This window comes from Thamnophis elegans, chromosome 2, assembly GCF_009769535.1.
Source record: "Thamnophis elegans isolate rThaEle1 chromosome 2, rThaEle1.pri, whole genome shotgun sequence".
Taxonomy (NCBI): domain Eukaryota; kingdom Metazoa; phylum Chordata; class Lepidosauria; order Squamata; family Colubridae; genus Thamnophis; species Thamnophis elegans.
Window position 1 is genome coordinate 112,018,109 of NC_045542.1, and position 15,006 is coordinate 112,033,114.

Sequence of the window (15,006 nt, forward strand, 5' to 3'; positions counted from 1 at the left end):
TTTGACGAGTTCTGCGCTTCCACGCATGCGCAGAACGCATACAGCGCCTGCGCGATCCTCCAGGAGCAGCTGGAGCATCGCACAGGCGCTAGTACGCATGCGTGCACTGCGCGCATGCACGAGGACGCCGCCGGCCCGGTTCCAACCGAACCGGTTGGAACGGGGCGAGAAACCCACCCCTGAACCATACCCAGAGAGAATTTCCAAGTGTACAAGCTGAATTCAGAAGAGGTAGAGGCACCTTGGATTACCAGTACCTCCCTGGCAACTGCCCAGACTTTGCTGAAATACGGGTGGCTATATAAATGTTTTAAATAACGAAATAAGTTGAATTGTGCAAAAGAAGGGGAATTCCCAGAGTACATTTATTTTTAAAACATAAAACCAAAATAAAACCCAGTAATTTAATCATCCCGCTCCAGAAATCATCAGTCTACCCTAGTACCCTCAGTAAAAAGCAAAGTCTTGATGGTCTTTTGAAAGCTGTAAGGGTGCCTGCTGAATCACACAATATACACACACTTATGTGCACAATATGCAGAACATATTGTGAGAAAAGCTGAATTTGCAGAAATAGAAATGTTTCTGGGAAAAGCACCAATAATCTCAGAGATGTTAATTACTCACTATAATGGCTAGAAGGGAGAAAAAAAATTAAGGAATTGCATATTAAAGGTGAAAGAATAGAATACCAAAGTTGGTCTGCTACTCATTAAAAGACACAAATATGGTGGGTGACTTAGAGTTTCCGCTGCTATTTCACCAACTCCTGCAGTTTTTTAGATAGGATGTAGCCTGAAATTATGGGCGGGAAGGGTTGTTTTCTGGGGGCAAAAAGGAAGTGGAAATGGAATGCCTGGTAGGTAGGTGAGAGCGAGCCCTCTCTAGCAATTCTTAGAGTTCTAGAGAGTATCTAATAGCTACTCAGATAGTTCCAGGGGTGGTATTCACTTACCTTCCCTACCGGTTCGCAAATGTGAGTGCGCATGCACAGCCTTCCTTGCATGCGCTTTTGAGCCGGGGTGAGTGGGCGGCGCCATCTGTGATTTTCACTACTGGTTCAGGCGAACCGGTCCGAACTGGTAGAATACCACCTCTGGACAGTTCCCTTAGTTCCCTCTTCAGCTCTGACTGGATGGTAGAATATTTCCAATCCCCATCATTCAGTCAGAGCTGAATTTAGTTTAAGTACGGCTTGTTGTAATTTAGTTTAAGTATGGCTTCTCTTTCATTAAAAAAAAATATTACAAGTGACTTCACTGTCCATTGTCCTGCCAGGACATTGGAAGTCAAGCATGGCAACTGAAAGGAGAAAGACCAAATATTAGATCCCATGACAAGTCATACCATCAAGAGAAAACATGCTTACCATATAGTTGCAAAACCCTGGAGTTTAAAGTCTTCCTAGCACTATGGCATTACTCTTTGGTTTAGTATTTATTTGAATAGTATTTTTCCATCTAGATCAAGTTTTAATGTCTGTGGCTCAACCCTCTTTGGCAGAGGTGGGCGGTACATGAATTAACAACCAAAATGTGCATGTACGCCATCCGTGCATGTGCCCGGCCTTCTGCGCATGCGCTTCACTCATGTCTTGTGCACATGGCGAAATAGGACAGCATAGTGCCAGGGCGGGTGCCACCCATAGGTCTAACTACTGGTTTACCCAAACCGGTCCGAACTGGCAATAGCCCACCACTGCTCTTCCGTCTTAGTGGTGTTCAGGTTTCCAATTGAGGCAATAATACCTTCCCCACCAGAATCATAAAAAATGAAAGACGGTTGTGGGAAACTCATTTCACTGGTAGATGGAGATGTAACAAGTGCTCCATTATGCCTGACTTATTTTGCAGCTGAAAGAAGTCACCATATTCTTCTTTTTATTTTAATTTGAAAATAATGCTTATCATCACTAACATTGATGAGAGTTGAGAGAATGCACACCACCACCCTGGCCTTTAGGACAGGGCACCTAAAGTCAAGATACAATTAAAAATGTCCTTCCATGGCCTCTTTCCTACCAGAAAAGTTATTCAACCCCGGTAGGAAAAAAGATCGCAGACATATAACTTGCTCTGTGCTATCGACAATGACTGCACTGTTGGCAAAAGTGGCAGCAATTAGTTTAATTGGAGGCCTGCAGGATGTTGTCCACCAAATTATTGTCTCTCCTGTAACAGAAAAGGGCAGTTTGTATGACTGTGCTATAAACAACACAACCAACTAATTTCTGTGAGACAAACTTGCATATACTTTGATGCAATCAGATTCTATAATCAATGAAGATCATAGCATACAATAATTAGGGGAAAATAAAAGTTTGCTTTTGCAAATTTGCTCGGATGGTTTCCTTCTTCAGTTATTGATGAGCATGTTCTTGGGTACAGATTATTAGCCAGGGATATGATAAGAAGCAAGAGTGCCAGCACTGCTCAAAGCAAAATAAAGAATGGCAGGGGGTAGGATAGAAAGAAAAGGTAGACAGAATTGTCACAGCCAGGCTATTACAAATTGTTCAGGCAGATGAGCTGCAAAGAGCCATGGCTTTCAAGAACAGAACTGCTATTAGATCACACATGGCTCCAACCTTCTCAAAGCTTCAACTTTCTCAGCAGATTTCATCCATACCTACTTCCCCCTTGGTCCTTTCCCTTTCCAAAGCCCAACCTCATTTTCTGCAATTTCCCCATCCAAATGATTAAATTACTCAGCTGAGCAGGACTCACTTTCTGATGGAATGTAATTGTCCTAGATCACTGATATCTAACCTTTTTGGCACCAAGTGCCGAAAGTGGAGCATGCACATGCATGCATGTATGGGCCGGAATGCCAGAACCCAGAAAAAAGCAGCTGGCCAGTGCACATGCATGCAGTGGGGAGCTGCTCTTCTGGGTTCTGTCAAGCTCATGTGCGCCGGACAGCTAGTCCAGTATCCCTGTGCACTGGCCAGCTGCTCTCTTCCAGGTTCCGGTGCGTGCATGCACTGGAACCTGGAAGACCAGCTGCCCATCGCGTGCATGCCGCTGGACCAACTACCCAGTATGCATGCGTGTGAGGGGACCCAGAAGAACAATTGGCGACAGCGCGCATGCCCACAGAGGGAGCCTGTGGCACATGTTCTAGACTCTAACAGCAAAAAATAAAACCCTCAGATATGATCTATCTGATTAGCTGCTCATTGGAGTTAAAGAAAGGAAGGATTCAGAAATAATGCTGAGAAATACTATAAGGAGGTTTCTTTTAAAACTATAGAAAAATGCGGGGTATATTCTTTAAGAATTATTTTTCTCAATCAAAGAGAGATACTGAGCTCTCTCCATATTGAGAACAATTTAACAGATCAGAGGAAAAGACTCCATTCTGAAGCCTGAAACACGGATCCTGTCTAGCCCATGAGACCCAGTGAAGCAATCTGTATTTCAACTGGATTTGGTTTCCTTCTTCTGCCTCCAAGTCCTAGAACAGAGGGCTCTCAGGCAGGCTTCCTGGGAAGGAATTTCTTCCCTTTCCATAAAACAATATTCTAACCACTTTCCCACTTAGGACGAAGAAACAAAACCAACACCATAAAAGGAATAAGTTTCACTTTTTAAAAGTGAAGCTACTGAAAACTAAAGCTAGAGCTAAAGTCTGAAGCAAAATTAGAAAGTTCTAAATGCAACTGAATAGAATGAGGATGACACAGGGGTGAAATTCAGCAGATTCTGACAGGTTCTGGAGAACCAGTAGTGGAAATTTTGAGTAGTTCGGAGAACCGGCAAATGCCACCTCTGGCTGGCCTCAGAGTGGGGTGGGAATATCCTTCCCCTGCCACGCTTACCAAGCCACACCCACCAAGCCACACCCACAGAACCGGTACTAAAAAAAAATTGAATTTCACTACTGGGATGACATATGTAAATGCAAGGTAAGGCAAGGCACGACTTGAATAAACAAGCACATGCAACCGCTATGATCTGTTTTTAAGGTGGTGAATGTAGAAAATTCTGTTTCTCAATCATTTCTTAAATGCGGATGCATACATAATCCACACAAGGCTGGCTGAAGACATTTTCTGCTTGAGATGCAGGACAAAATGTCACAACTGCTCCTAATTCTGTGTACAAAAACTGAGCATCTTCTGACTTCTACTTCAAGACTAAGGACAGGCCAAGCATTTCCTGACACTTAAGGTGACACGCAAGCTTATGGACTGGCATTCCCACAGCTATTTCAGAGGCTGGCACACATAGCTTTGCCTTCTAATGGGAGAGGAATTAATGTGGCACACTCCCACCTTTCAAAACTGCCATCCGAGAGGCTGCTTCATTCAGACTAATGGAGGATGGGTTGTGATTTTACCATAGAGGAGATGGGGATGAGTGTTGAGGAGTGAGGAGGCAGAAGAAATAACAGAAGCAGCGTGAAACATTTCTTAGGAAGGGAATCGGAAAGGTGTTTTGTTTTCTGTTATTAAATGCTGAACACAAAAAACCTCATACTTTGGAGATTTAGAGTCAGTGTCATCTGTGGGTGTGATAGAAATGGCATGGCTTTGATCATATGGTCATCCCCATCATCTTGTCTTTCAGCCTCTGAAAAAAAATGCCCTGTTTCAAGCCACATTAAATTGTTATGGTATTACTGAAATTGAAAGGTACACAGGGGTCAGCATGGGAACTAGTTTGGTAGGGGCCAAACAAAAAATATGTTAATATTTCTCCCCATGCTGGTTTATCTGTTTGTTTTATTTGTATGCCACATATATTATTTTACAAAAACTGAAGGCGATAAACATATCCAGCACACCTCCCTCCCTCCTATTTTCTCCACAACAGCAACCCTGTGAGTTGGTCTGGCAGAGAGTTACCCAAAATCACTGCACTGTCTTTCACAGATAAGGTGGGATCTGAAATCACATTCTCCCATTTTCCAGCCTGGTGATTTAACCAATGGAAAAAATCTCTCACTTTCCTAACTTGTTTGCTCCTTGAGGATTAGAGCAAGATAAAGGGAGCGGGGACAGGTGAACCGCCAGAAGCTACCATTTGAGGTTCTAGGCAAGTCTACCTCTCCTTATGGCTCTATTTCCCTCAAGGGGAAAAAAAAAGCAATGCATATTGAAAGAAGCTATATTTCTTATTATCACTTTGCACTTCGACTACAGGGTATGAACCATCTTGTCGCTAGAAATACAACCATGTATAAGTATAAAGACAGTATACTGTCCATGGGTGGGCTTCAAAAATTTTAGCAAGGGATTCTGTACCTGGTTGCTGGGTGGCTGTGGCTATGGTGGCTGTGGTCTAATTGGCCTTCTGCACCATGGGGGGGAGGCATTTTTGCCCTCCCTGGGCTCCGGAGGCTTTCCTTGAGCCTCCTCAGGCTCCAGAGGCCCTCTGGTGACTAGAAACAGGTCCATTTCTGGCCTTCCTGAACCTCAGGTAGGCCCGCTTTTTGCTTTCCCCGAGTCTCCGCATGTGCATCCACCTGCAACCAAAATGGCCCCTATGGGGACTCCTGGGAGGGGCAGGGCTGGATGGGTGGGGCCAGTCATTTAGGGGTTCTCCAAACTGCATAAAATCCTAGCTACAGGTTCTCCCGAACCTCTGCGAATCCCCAACAGCCCACCCCTGATACGGTACATATACAGTGTAAATAAAACAAAATAATTAAACAATGGATGGAAACAGCAATTAAATTTGAAAGCAGCAAACTCCAGAAACAAGTGCCCAGGGGAGGCAAAAGCATACCTTGGGGATTGGAACAACTTAAAAAACTAACAGGACAGCAGAACAGGGAAACGTAAGAGGCCCAAGAGAATATGAAGCCTCAACTGATACCACCAAAATAACAAGATAGGCTTAAGGGGTTTCCCCAGGGAGATTAATCCATAGTGGAATACCCTTGAAAAAGCGCAGTCGTTTGTAATTAACTAACAAGGGATGCATGGAAAGAAGTCCTGCTTCAGAGACAATGGCTTTGAGGTCTGAAGCACTTCATTGCTTAAAACAGAACTTTACATTAGGCCTAGAAGCTGAGAGAAGATAATTCAGTTTTACAATAATCTGATCAAATGTCCAGCCTGATTCAAATCAACTCAGTTCAAACCTTTATTGTCAGATTACAACATGTATACAATGAGATTGGCTGAGCCTCCCTTCGTGCACCCTCCCCCAACACAATACAACTCATAGTGAAAGACAAAAAAATCCCTAGCCCAGTGAATCCTACTAACAAGCACCCAGTCCTATTGCACCATGTGAATTTATTGTACGTCGCACCGGCCCTGCATGTCAATCTTACTATGTTGTTGTAGAGTTATTTTTCATTCAGTAGCATTCACAGCTTTGTTAGTTGAATAAAGAGCATTACTTGCCACAGAGCCTGACTCCCAAATAACCACAAGGAATTCATACAAGGGATAGGCAACAGGGTGTTTCATTTCACTTGTCATGTACCAAACTTTGGTGCATGACTCTGCTTTGTTTAAAAAGATATTGTTTTAATTAACTATCTGTATTGATCTGCATTGTATTAAACATACTACCCCATTTGTATATTATGTTTTGCCTAGGATAACAAATTTATGAAAGATTTGGACAAGCTAGGGGAGATTCAGAGAAGCATGTGATGATGAGGAGATAGTTAGGCCTTAAAACAAGTTAGGCATTAAAACAAGTTAGGCATTAAAACAAGAAGTAACTGAGAATGTTCACCTAAAAAAATTGTGGGGGGAGGAGTAGTGATAACCCTCTTTAAATTCCTAAAAGTGTATCACACAAAACCAAGTCAAAATCTGTACTCGCTCACTGAACAGTGCAGGATATAGAATAATACATTTCCAACTGTAAAAGCAATTCAACAATGGGATTTATTATCCAATGAGGTGGTGATCTCCTTTCAATGGATGCATTTAGGAAGAGCTGATATGTTGACTTTAATTTGGTTTTCTGAACTTAGCAGGCATGTTGATTCAGTGACCTACAAATTCTCTTCCAAGTTTATGATTCTGTCATTCTGTAAAATAAAAGGAACTGAAAGCATGCTCTGGCACTTATTTACAACTTACAGCCTGGGAGTCTGAAGAGAGTTGTGGTTTCTAGAAGAAGTCAACTAATGAAAGATAATGTGACTCCTAATCACAATCTTTTTGAGGCTATTTTAAAGAAATTGGCCTACCGTATATACTCGAGTATAGGCCGACCCGAATATAAGCCGAGGCACCTAATTTTACCACAAAAAACTGGAAAAGTTATTGACTCGAGTATAAGCCTAGGGTGGGAAATGCAGCAGCTACCGGTAAATTTCAAAAATAAAAATAGATACCAATAATGTTTTTGAATATTTATTTCAAAGAAAAACAGTAAACTAGCGGTGTATTCAATGAAATACTTCACTCACCTCATGATGCTGATGTCCCGCTGTGATGATGATGTCCCGTGCAGGCGCGGGAGCGATGTCCCGCCTCCTATGACACACGGCACAGTGATTCCTATCATTGGATCACTGTACCAGAGGAGGTGGGACATCGCTATGTGGCTGCTTGCCATAACAAGGAGGAGGTGGGACATTGTTGCAGAGCGGCAGGAGGGGGAGGAAGGGGAATCGTAAGACAGCCCTGCATTACATTAGAACGTGAGGAGGGGGGATGGTGCGGTGCGCGCTGCGCGGCAAACTGACACAGAAGGAGGGGAAACTCACAGGGGCACCGGGCCATTCACGAGTGTCACCCAGCGGCATGGCCCCACCCCTTTTTCTCCTCCATTTCGGGCAAATTTTTCACTGACTCGAGTATAAGCCGAGGCGGCTTTTTTCAGCCCAAAAAGTGGGCTGAAAAACTAGGCTTATACTTGAGTATATACAGTATTTGAAATAGACAGCAGAGCAGGGCTGTACGGTTCTCACGCTAGGCTCAAATGTTTCCTCAAATGATTCAATTTGAAAGCATTTCCAGCATTCACGTTTTGTCACAGGTTCTGCTCTCTGTGGCCTACATTTGGCAAGACCATGAACAATCTGTATCATTTCCACAAGGCACTTAACCACTAAGAAGATCGTCCTAAAAATCAGGGCAAAGATATTCCCCCTGTAACTTAAGCCCATCATGAAGGGAGGGAAGGAGGGGGAAGCATCTGGCTTTGCACACTTGCAACGTCTTAAGTGCTTAAGAAAGTTCCTGAGCTCCATGGTCTGACTCCAGGAGAGGTTTGCACTCTGCCTTAGAATCAAAGTACAGAAAATTTTTGCAAACACTTTTTATTGTACCTTTATGTTACTTTCTAACATAGGAGATTTGTTCCAGTGGCTACATTTTCTCATTTATTTCAATGTCAGATTTGATTAAATAAATTATTGCTCTCCCTCATAGATCTGTAAGTTATTGAGTCCTCTCAATATTTTGAGAATTTGCCAGGTTAAAAAAAAATACAGCTTCTTCAAAGATAGCAACGAAAGCCTTATTCAGCACCAGCCCTGCAAACAGTGATTCCTAACGCCTCAGATAAATAAAGAGGCAATCTAATTAAAAGAAACTAAAGGTGTTGTATCGTTCCACTTTGACTGTTATTTTCTATTTAAAAGTAGGCAGTAATGGAAATTGCCAGAATAAGCACAGCATTTGCAAATGTGAATTACTAATGGAAAAGGTGTAAACTGTTCTCTTTATTTTATTTTGTAATTAACATAGATCAGCATGTTGTTCTCTCTGATTTTTGTCCCATTGCCACCAAGGATAATTTTATAATGCCATATCCTGTCTCACATTCTATGAAAAAGTAAATCAAAAGAAAATGAAGTATTTATTGAAGTCTGAAATGTCTGTACTTCAAACAGGAAGTCTAAACGATAATAGGGCTGAAAGTAAATTTGTAACAAACAAAGATATCGCTTTCTTGCTTTAAAAATGTAGACCTAATTTGGGAACTGAGATATTTTCTCCACATTAATTCACTAAGTTTCAGTTGCTATAAAAACTGTATGCATCTTTGAGGAAATACCTTGGATAAGAGTAAAAAATAGGGGCTGAAATGATGGTAATTGATCTCATTACTTCTAAATTAGTTATAACTTGTCATCCATTCATACAAGCTGAGCTCACAGAATGTCTGTGTCAATGCACAAAAAATGGCATGGATCAGAATGGAGTGATATAAAATCAGCAGGAGCTGCAGGCAGAAACTAATTTTCTCCCATTCTCTGCAGACTGTTTATGCAAATTTTAGTTTATTTACTTATCTACCACATATAGATATCTGCAGATGGTTACAAAGAATAGTTACTATTGCTGGAACAGATACTCCAGATCTTAAAATTTGACTGATGAGGCACAGTCTTTCTGCTAAACACATTCTGCTGTCTTGGGCTATAAAACATTCCAACTTTTTCTTCAATTATCTAGAGGTTTCTGCAACATTCATTGGCAAAGAATCATGGTGATTGTTATTCTTGTCATTTATTTCCAACATCTGGAAATCAAGCAGCTGCCTGCTTTGCTTTCTAGATTTTAAGATTCACCTCCACATGTTGCTGCTTAGCTAGTAACATGGATAATAAAGAACCCCTAAGAAATATGTGGCTTCAGTTCAGAAACTCTGGAAACCTTCTGTATCCTCACCTAGGCAGGCCACAGTTCCATGCTAAGTAGGGGGAAAATAACAGGAGGGCCACTCGGTGCCATGAACTGTTGCCTCTGTTGCAACCTGATGGCAAGCATATTGATTATATTGAAAATCTTCTGAACAGTCTCTAGTTTTAATGTAATTGATAAAGAAAAATGAATGGAAACAAAAGTTTCCAGAACTTTTCGGCAATAATATAAGGTGGTAAATTTTAAAAAATCAGCTCCGTGTACTAAGCAGGCTGACAATGTTATCTTCCTAGGAATTGAAGGTTTCAGTGCAGCTACTAACTATCAAGTAGAGTTCAAGCAGCTTCCTCAGAGGAGAGAGGAAGAGGGAGAGGGAGAGAGATGCCAGTCTAATGTAGTCAGCAAGACTGCTCTATAACCTTTCTCTGATTCTCCAGAAATGTTCATCTGCAGTTTAGGTGTTTATTTTTCTCCTTTATCCTCAATGTCTATGGAGATTCTCAATCAGGTCATGGTTGTATCAAAGGTGCTTTTTGCATGAGCTGAAGAAGGTTACCTTTGGGACCTTTTTCCTCAAGATGAGTTAAGGTTAATGTAGAATTTCGGTAAAGCTTTTGCACTGTTTTAAAACTTCAAGTGCTGGCTATTTCTTTGTACTCCTTATCTATAGCAATCACTCTATTGCATAGCAAGGAAGTCTTTTTCCACGACAGGTAACATTTTATTTTTCCTACTTCATTAAGTTCATTAAGACCAAGAACAAGAACCACTATGGAACAGAATAATGTTACCATGATACAACATAATGGGGCATGATTTCCAACCCTACCTCCCAATTTTCAAGATTTCAATTTCTTGCCATTTTAAGCATACTTTATTTATTTTCCCACTAGAAACCAAAAACCAATTGCACCACCAACTTCCAGAAATTTATCACAAGAATTGCAGTAGCCTGATTCTGAAAATTAAAAACAAACAAAGAGAGGAGTGGCTTTTTAAAAGTCTGCTGATAACATCATCCCCCTGCTCTGCAATCTTTTCCACTTCCTGCCCCAGGAAAAAAAACACCTTAAGAAGTTTGTCTGGCTAGAAAACAGAAACAGAAGTCAGAAAGGAGAGACATAAACAGATGAAATATGTGGAGAGTTGTTAAAGAAGATGTTAAATATTATTGTTATTATAATATTATATTATCAATATGATTGTGATGAATCCTACAACAAATATGTGGATTATGATTGTTTAAAAATAACTGTACCCAGGTCACTGTTTGATGGAAATTGAATGTTATATAAATAAAACATGAGAAGTTTGTCTTCATGTTGTCGGGATCTGGCATCCCACTCAGGCAGGGAAAGTGTGTCATGAAAGATAAGCTAACCACATTTATGCCCAAAAGGCATTTAGTGAACTGGGAATTTTTGCATCAACAATTGGAACCCATGGAATTTGGGGATAAATTTATAAACACGATTAGAGCAACATATACAAATCAAAAAGCCAAAGTAATAATTAATGGTGAATTAACGCAAAGTACAGCAATCCAGAAAGGTACAAGACAAGGTTGTCCCCTATCCCTGCTGCTGTTTATATTAACCTTAGAAGTTTTAGCCAGAAATGTACATAAAGAAGAACAGATAAAGGGGCTAGAAATTAAAAAGGAACAATTTAAGTTATAGACTTTTGCAGATGATCTAAAGTCTGGTATGAAACTTATTGAGGAATTGACAGAGTATGGGAAAGTAGTGGGTTTAAAGATAAATATGACAAAGATTAAAATGCTGGTTAAAAATATGGCATCAAAATCCAGAGAGGAGTTAACGAAGAAATTGGGTATCCAAACTGTCAAAAAAGTCAAATATCTAGGTATACACCTCTGTGAGGTGTGTAACCATCAAAGAAGGTAACTATACTAATTTGATCAATAAAACTAAGAAAGACTTAGAAAGGTGGAAAAACCTACAATTATCCCTGATAGGTAGGATTACAGTCATAAAAATGAATGTATTACCAAAATTTCTTTTCCTATTTCAGAATATTCCCATTAAATTAGAAAAAAGGTTTTTTTAAGGCTTTGAATCGAAATTTATTTGGCAGGGAAGAAAACCAAGAATGAAACTCAAGACTATGCAAGGTACTAAGGAAAAAGGAGGATTTGGCATACCAGATTGGGAGCTTTATTATACTGAGGCCACTCTAACATGGTTAAAAGAATGGATAATGTTAAGAAATAAAAGATTACTCAAATTGGAAGGTCATGACCTCCAAGTAGGATGACATGCCTTCCTTTGGTATGAAAAAGGATCTGCACACAAATATTTCAACAGACATTACATCAGACAGTCCCTGTTATTAATATGGAACAAAATTAAACACGACCACTATACCAAAATACCCATTTGGCTATCTACGATGGAAGCATACATACATCCAAATTTAATTAATATGGAAAATATAGTTACATATAAAGAGTTATTGAACAGACAGGGGGAGAGCAAAACTAGATTAGAATTGGTATCACAAGTCAGAGGTGGGTTCCTACCAGTTCGCACCTATTCAGTAAAACCGGTTCATCAAATCTACCGAAAAGGTTAGAAGAGGTTCCACCAGTGGACCGGAAAGCCGGCCACACCTATAGAAGTTCCAAAATTTTTTGAAACCCACCACTGATACAAGTAGAATGGTGGTCTTACTTACAGATATAATCAAGGTTTGTACAGGATAGGAAGAAGGAAGGTATTGCCAAAGATTACACAATATTAGATAAACTTTTGATACAGACAGAAAACAGGCTGATCAAAGTGTTGTATAGATTTTTGTTGGAATATAAGCTAGAGGAGGAACATGTCAAAGAAACTATGGTTGCTTGGGTGAAAAATTTCGGTTATAATGTGGAATTGGCTGAGTGGGAAAAACTTTGGATACTTAATCAAAAACTAACAATGGCTACGGCGTATAAAGAAAATCTTTATAAGATGTTCTACAGATGGCATTTCCCCCCAACACGGCTCTCCAAAATGTTTAAAAATCTGGCCCCAAAATTGTTGGAAGTGTAAAAAAAACACCAGGCACTTTTTATCATATGTGGTGGAAGTGCAATGAGGCAAAAAAAATATTGGAAAATGATTCAATCATGGTTAGAACAAAAGGTGAGAAACCAAATCTTGTTTAAACCAGAATTTTTTCTCCTAGGTATAATACCGGAGGGGTTTAAGAAAGATACACTTTATCTAATTATACATGTACTAACTGTGGCGCGCATAACTTATGCACAATATTGGAAAAAAGAAAATACACCATCAGAGCTAAATATAATCAGAAAAGTGTTGGCCTGTGCGGAAGCAGATGGGCTCACTCTTGAACTTAAAAATAAAGGGGAATCAGAATATTTTGAAGTCTGGAACAGATTTTATGATTGGTATAAGACAAGGTGACAAGACTGGAACAAACTGTATATATTGTGATTGGAGAGAAGGATAGACAATGTATTAAGTAGGCTAATTGTTAATGGTTGAGACTAGCTGTATATAATGTGAATGTATGGTCACTTCGACTTCGCGGTACTGCATTGTTTTAAATGTAAAAATAATAAAAAATATATTTTTAAAAAAAGATAAGCTAACCACATTCATGCAAGAAATTCTCATCCCCGTCCTAAGAATTTCACCTAATATTCTTGTCCTCCTTTGAAAAACAAACAGGAACAATGGCCAAAGTTTCTTTCAAAGGTGGAAAAATGATGAACAGTCTATTAACATTAAAGAACTAGCAAATGGCTGACTGTGTGAACAGGCAATGCTGGCCAAAAGCAGCATTGCCTGGGAAAGGTTTTTTGTTCACCAAATAGCACTATTAAATCAGGCCTAGGAATGCTAGAGAATTAGTCCAATTCTCCTGGATTTTGCTCAATAACTACTAAATATGTAAGGTAGGCAAATACTGCGCCACAGAACTCTTTCTCAGTGCCAAAGGTCTTGCCTTGAATGGGGACAAAAGGAAGGAGGGATTTCTTTTGCAAGGTTTCTCTTTGTTTTTGGCTTTTATGATTGTCCCAGCATCGAATAAGTAACAGAATGAGAAATTAGTGAGCAAAAGGAATGGGCCCTTTGAGAAATCAGTAACCAAAAGGACATGCAAATTCTGTACCATCTCAGCAGCATGTTTTCCTTTTTGGCACGGCCTTTTGTCTTCCTTTACAGTAGTCCTTGCTCCATGCAGCAGCCAATCTTTTTATTCAGTTTTATTTAACTCATCTACAAACTGCCTCTTATTTTAAGCAAATCTTAAGGCAGTCTTCAAAAAGAACTCAAATTCAGAAGGAGAGTGAGACTGTCACTGCTGCTATAGTCTTGAGATTGAAAAACCTTAGCCCAAAGTACTCATTGAGAGTGTCAAATTGGTGTAGTGGTTAAGACATGAGGCTAGAAAGTGAAAGACATGAAGTCAACTGGGTGACTTGGGCCAGTCATGCTCTTTCAGCCTAGGAAGAAGGCAAGGCAAATTACTTTGGAAATCTAGCCAAGAAAACTGCAGGGACTAGTCAATGCACCAATAAAGGAGAATATTGGGAGCTCAGGGTTGAAAAGAGGGATCTTTGGTGCTTTCTGAGCTTGGTTGTTTTGGACCTGGGTACTTGAGAGACCGCCTACTGCCAATTACCTCCACTAGACCAATTAGATCCCACAGACTAGGCCTCCTCCGAATTCCATCCGCCGGCCAATGTCGACTGGCGACTACCCGGAGGAGAGCCTTCTCTGTGGCTGCTCCGACCCTCTGGAACGAACTCCCCGTGGAGATTCGTACCCTCACCACCCTCCAGGCCTTCCGCATAGCCCTTAAAACCTGGCTGTTCCGACAGGCCTGGGGCTAAAGATCCGCTGCCCCTATCTCGAATGGTATGATTGTTGTGCTTTTTAACTATGTATAGTTTTGTGTTCTTGTTAAACTGTTTGTATCCGCCCTTCCCTTTTTGAGTTGTGAGCTGCCCTGAGTCCCCTTAGGGAAAAGGGTGGCATATAAATGAAATAAAACTCAAACTCAAACTTTTGCAGATGTTTCATTACCCAAACTAGGTAACATTATCAATGCTAGGACTATGGTAGTCCGTGCAGTTCCAAGAAGTCAACACTTCCTGAAAGGCACACTCGCACTTCTTAGCCCCTTGCTGCAACTTTCTGTCTGGAGATTTAATATTAATCATTTAATGATAAGCACTAGTCCAAAAGGAAGAGAAGGTAGCTTGGTGCCTTGGGTCCTGCTTCACAGATTTTGGTTCAGGAACAACATTGCACGTTGAAAGGATCATCTGGAGGTGTTATGAAAGGCTGCCAGAGGTTCTGGAAATCTGCTACCAGCTCAGAGGTGTGTTGCTCCTGGTTTGGCCTGGTTCGGCTGAACCGGTAGTGGTGATTTGGCCTGGGTCGTAGAACCAGCAGCGA

At 40.6% G+C, this 15,006-nt stretch overlaps 1 protein-coding gene and 1 non-coding gene across 2 annotated transcripts in view; one reads left to right on the forward strand and one right to left on the reverse strand.

Moving 5' to 3' along the window:
• SUSD3 (sushi domain containing 3) overlaps nt 1–15,006 on the reverse strand; it is a 55,957-nt gene that overhangs the window by 26,202 nt on the left and 14,749 nt on the right. The gene's annotated exons all lie outside the window — the stretch shown is intronic.
• LOC116505125 lies at nt 14,741–14,869 on the forward strand. Its single transcript, XR_004254907.1, has one exon. It is a non-coding gene; the product is annotated as a small nucleolar RNA SNORA5 (small nucleolar RNA).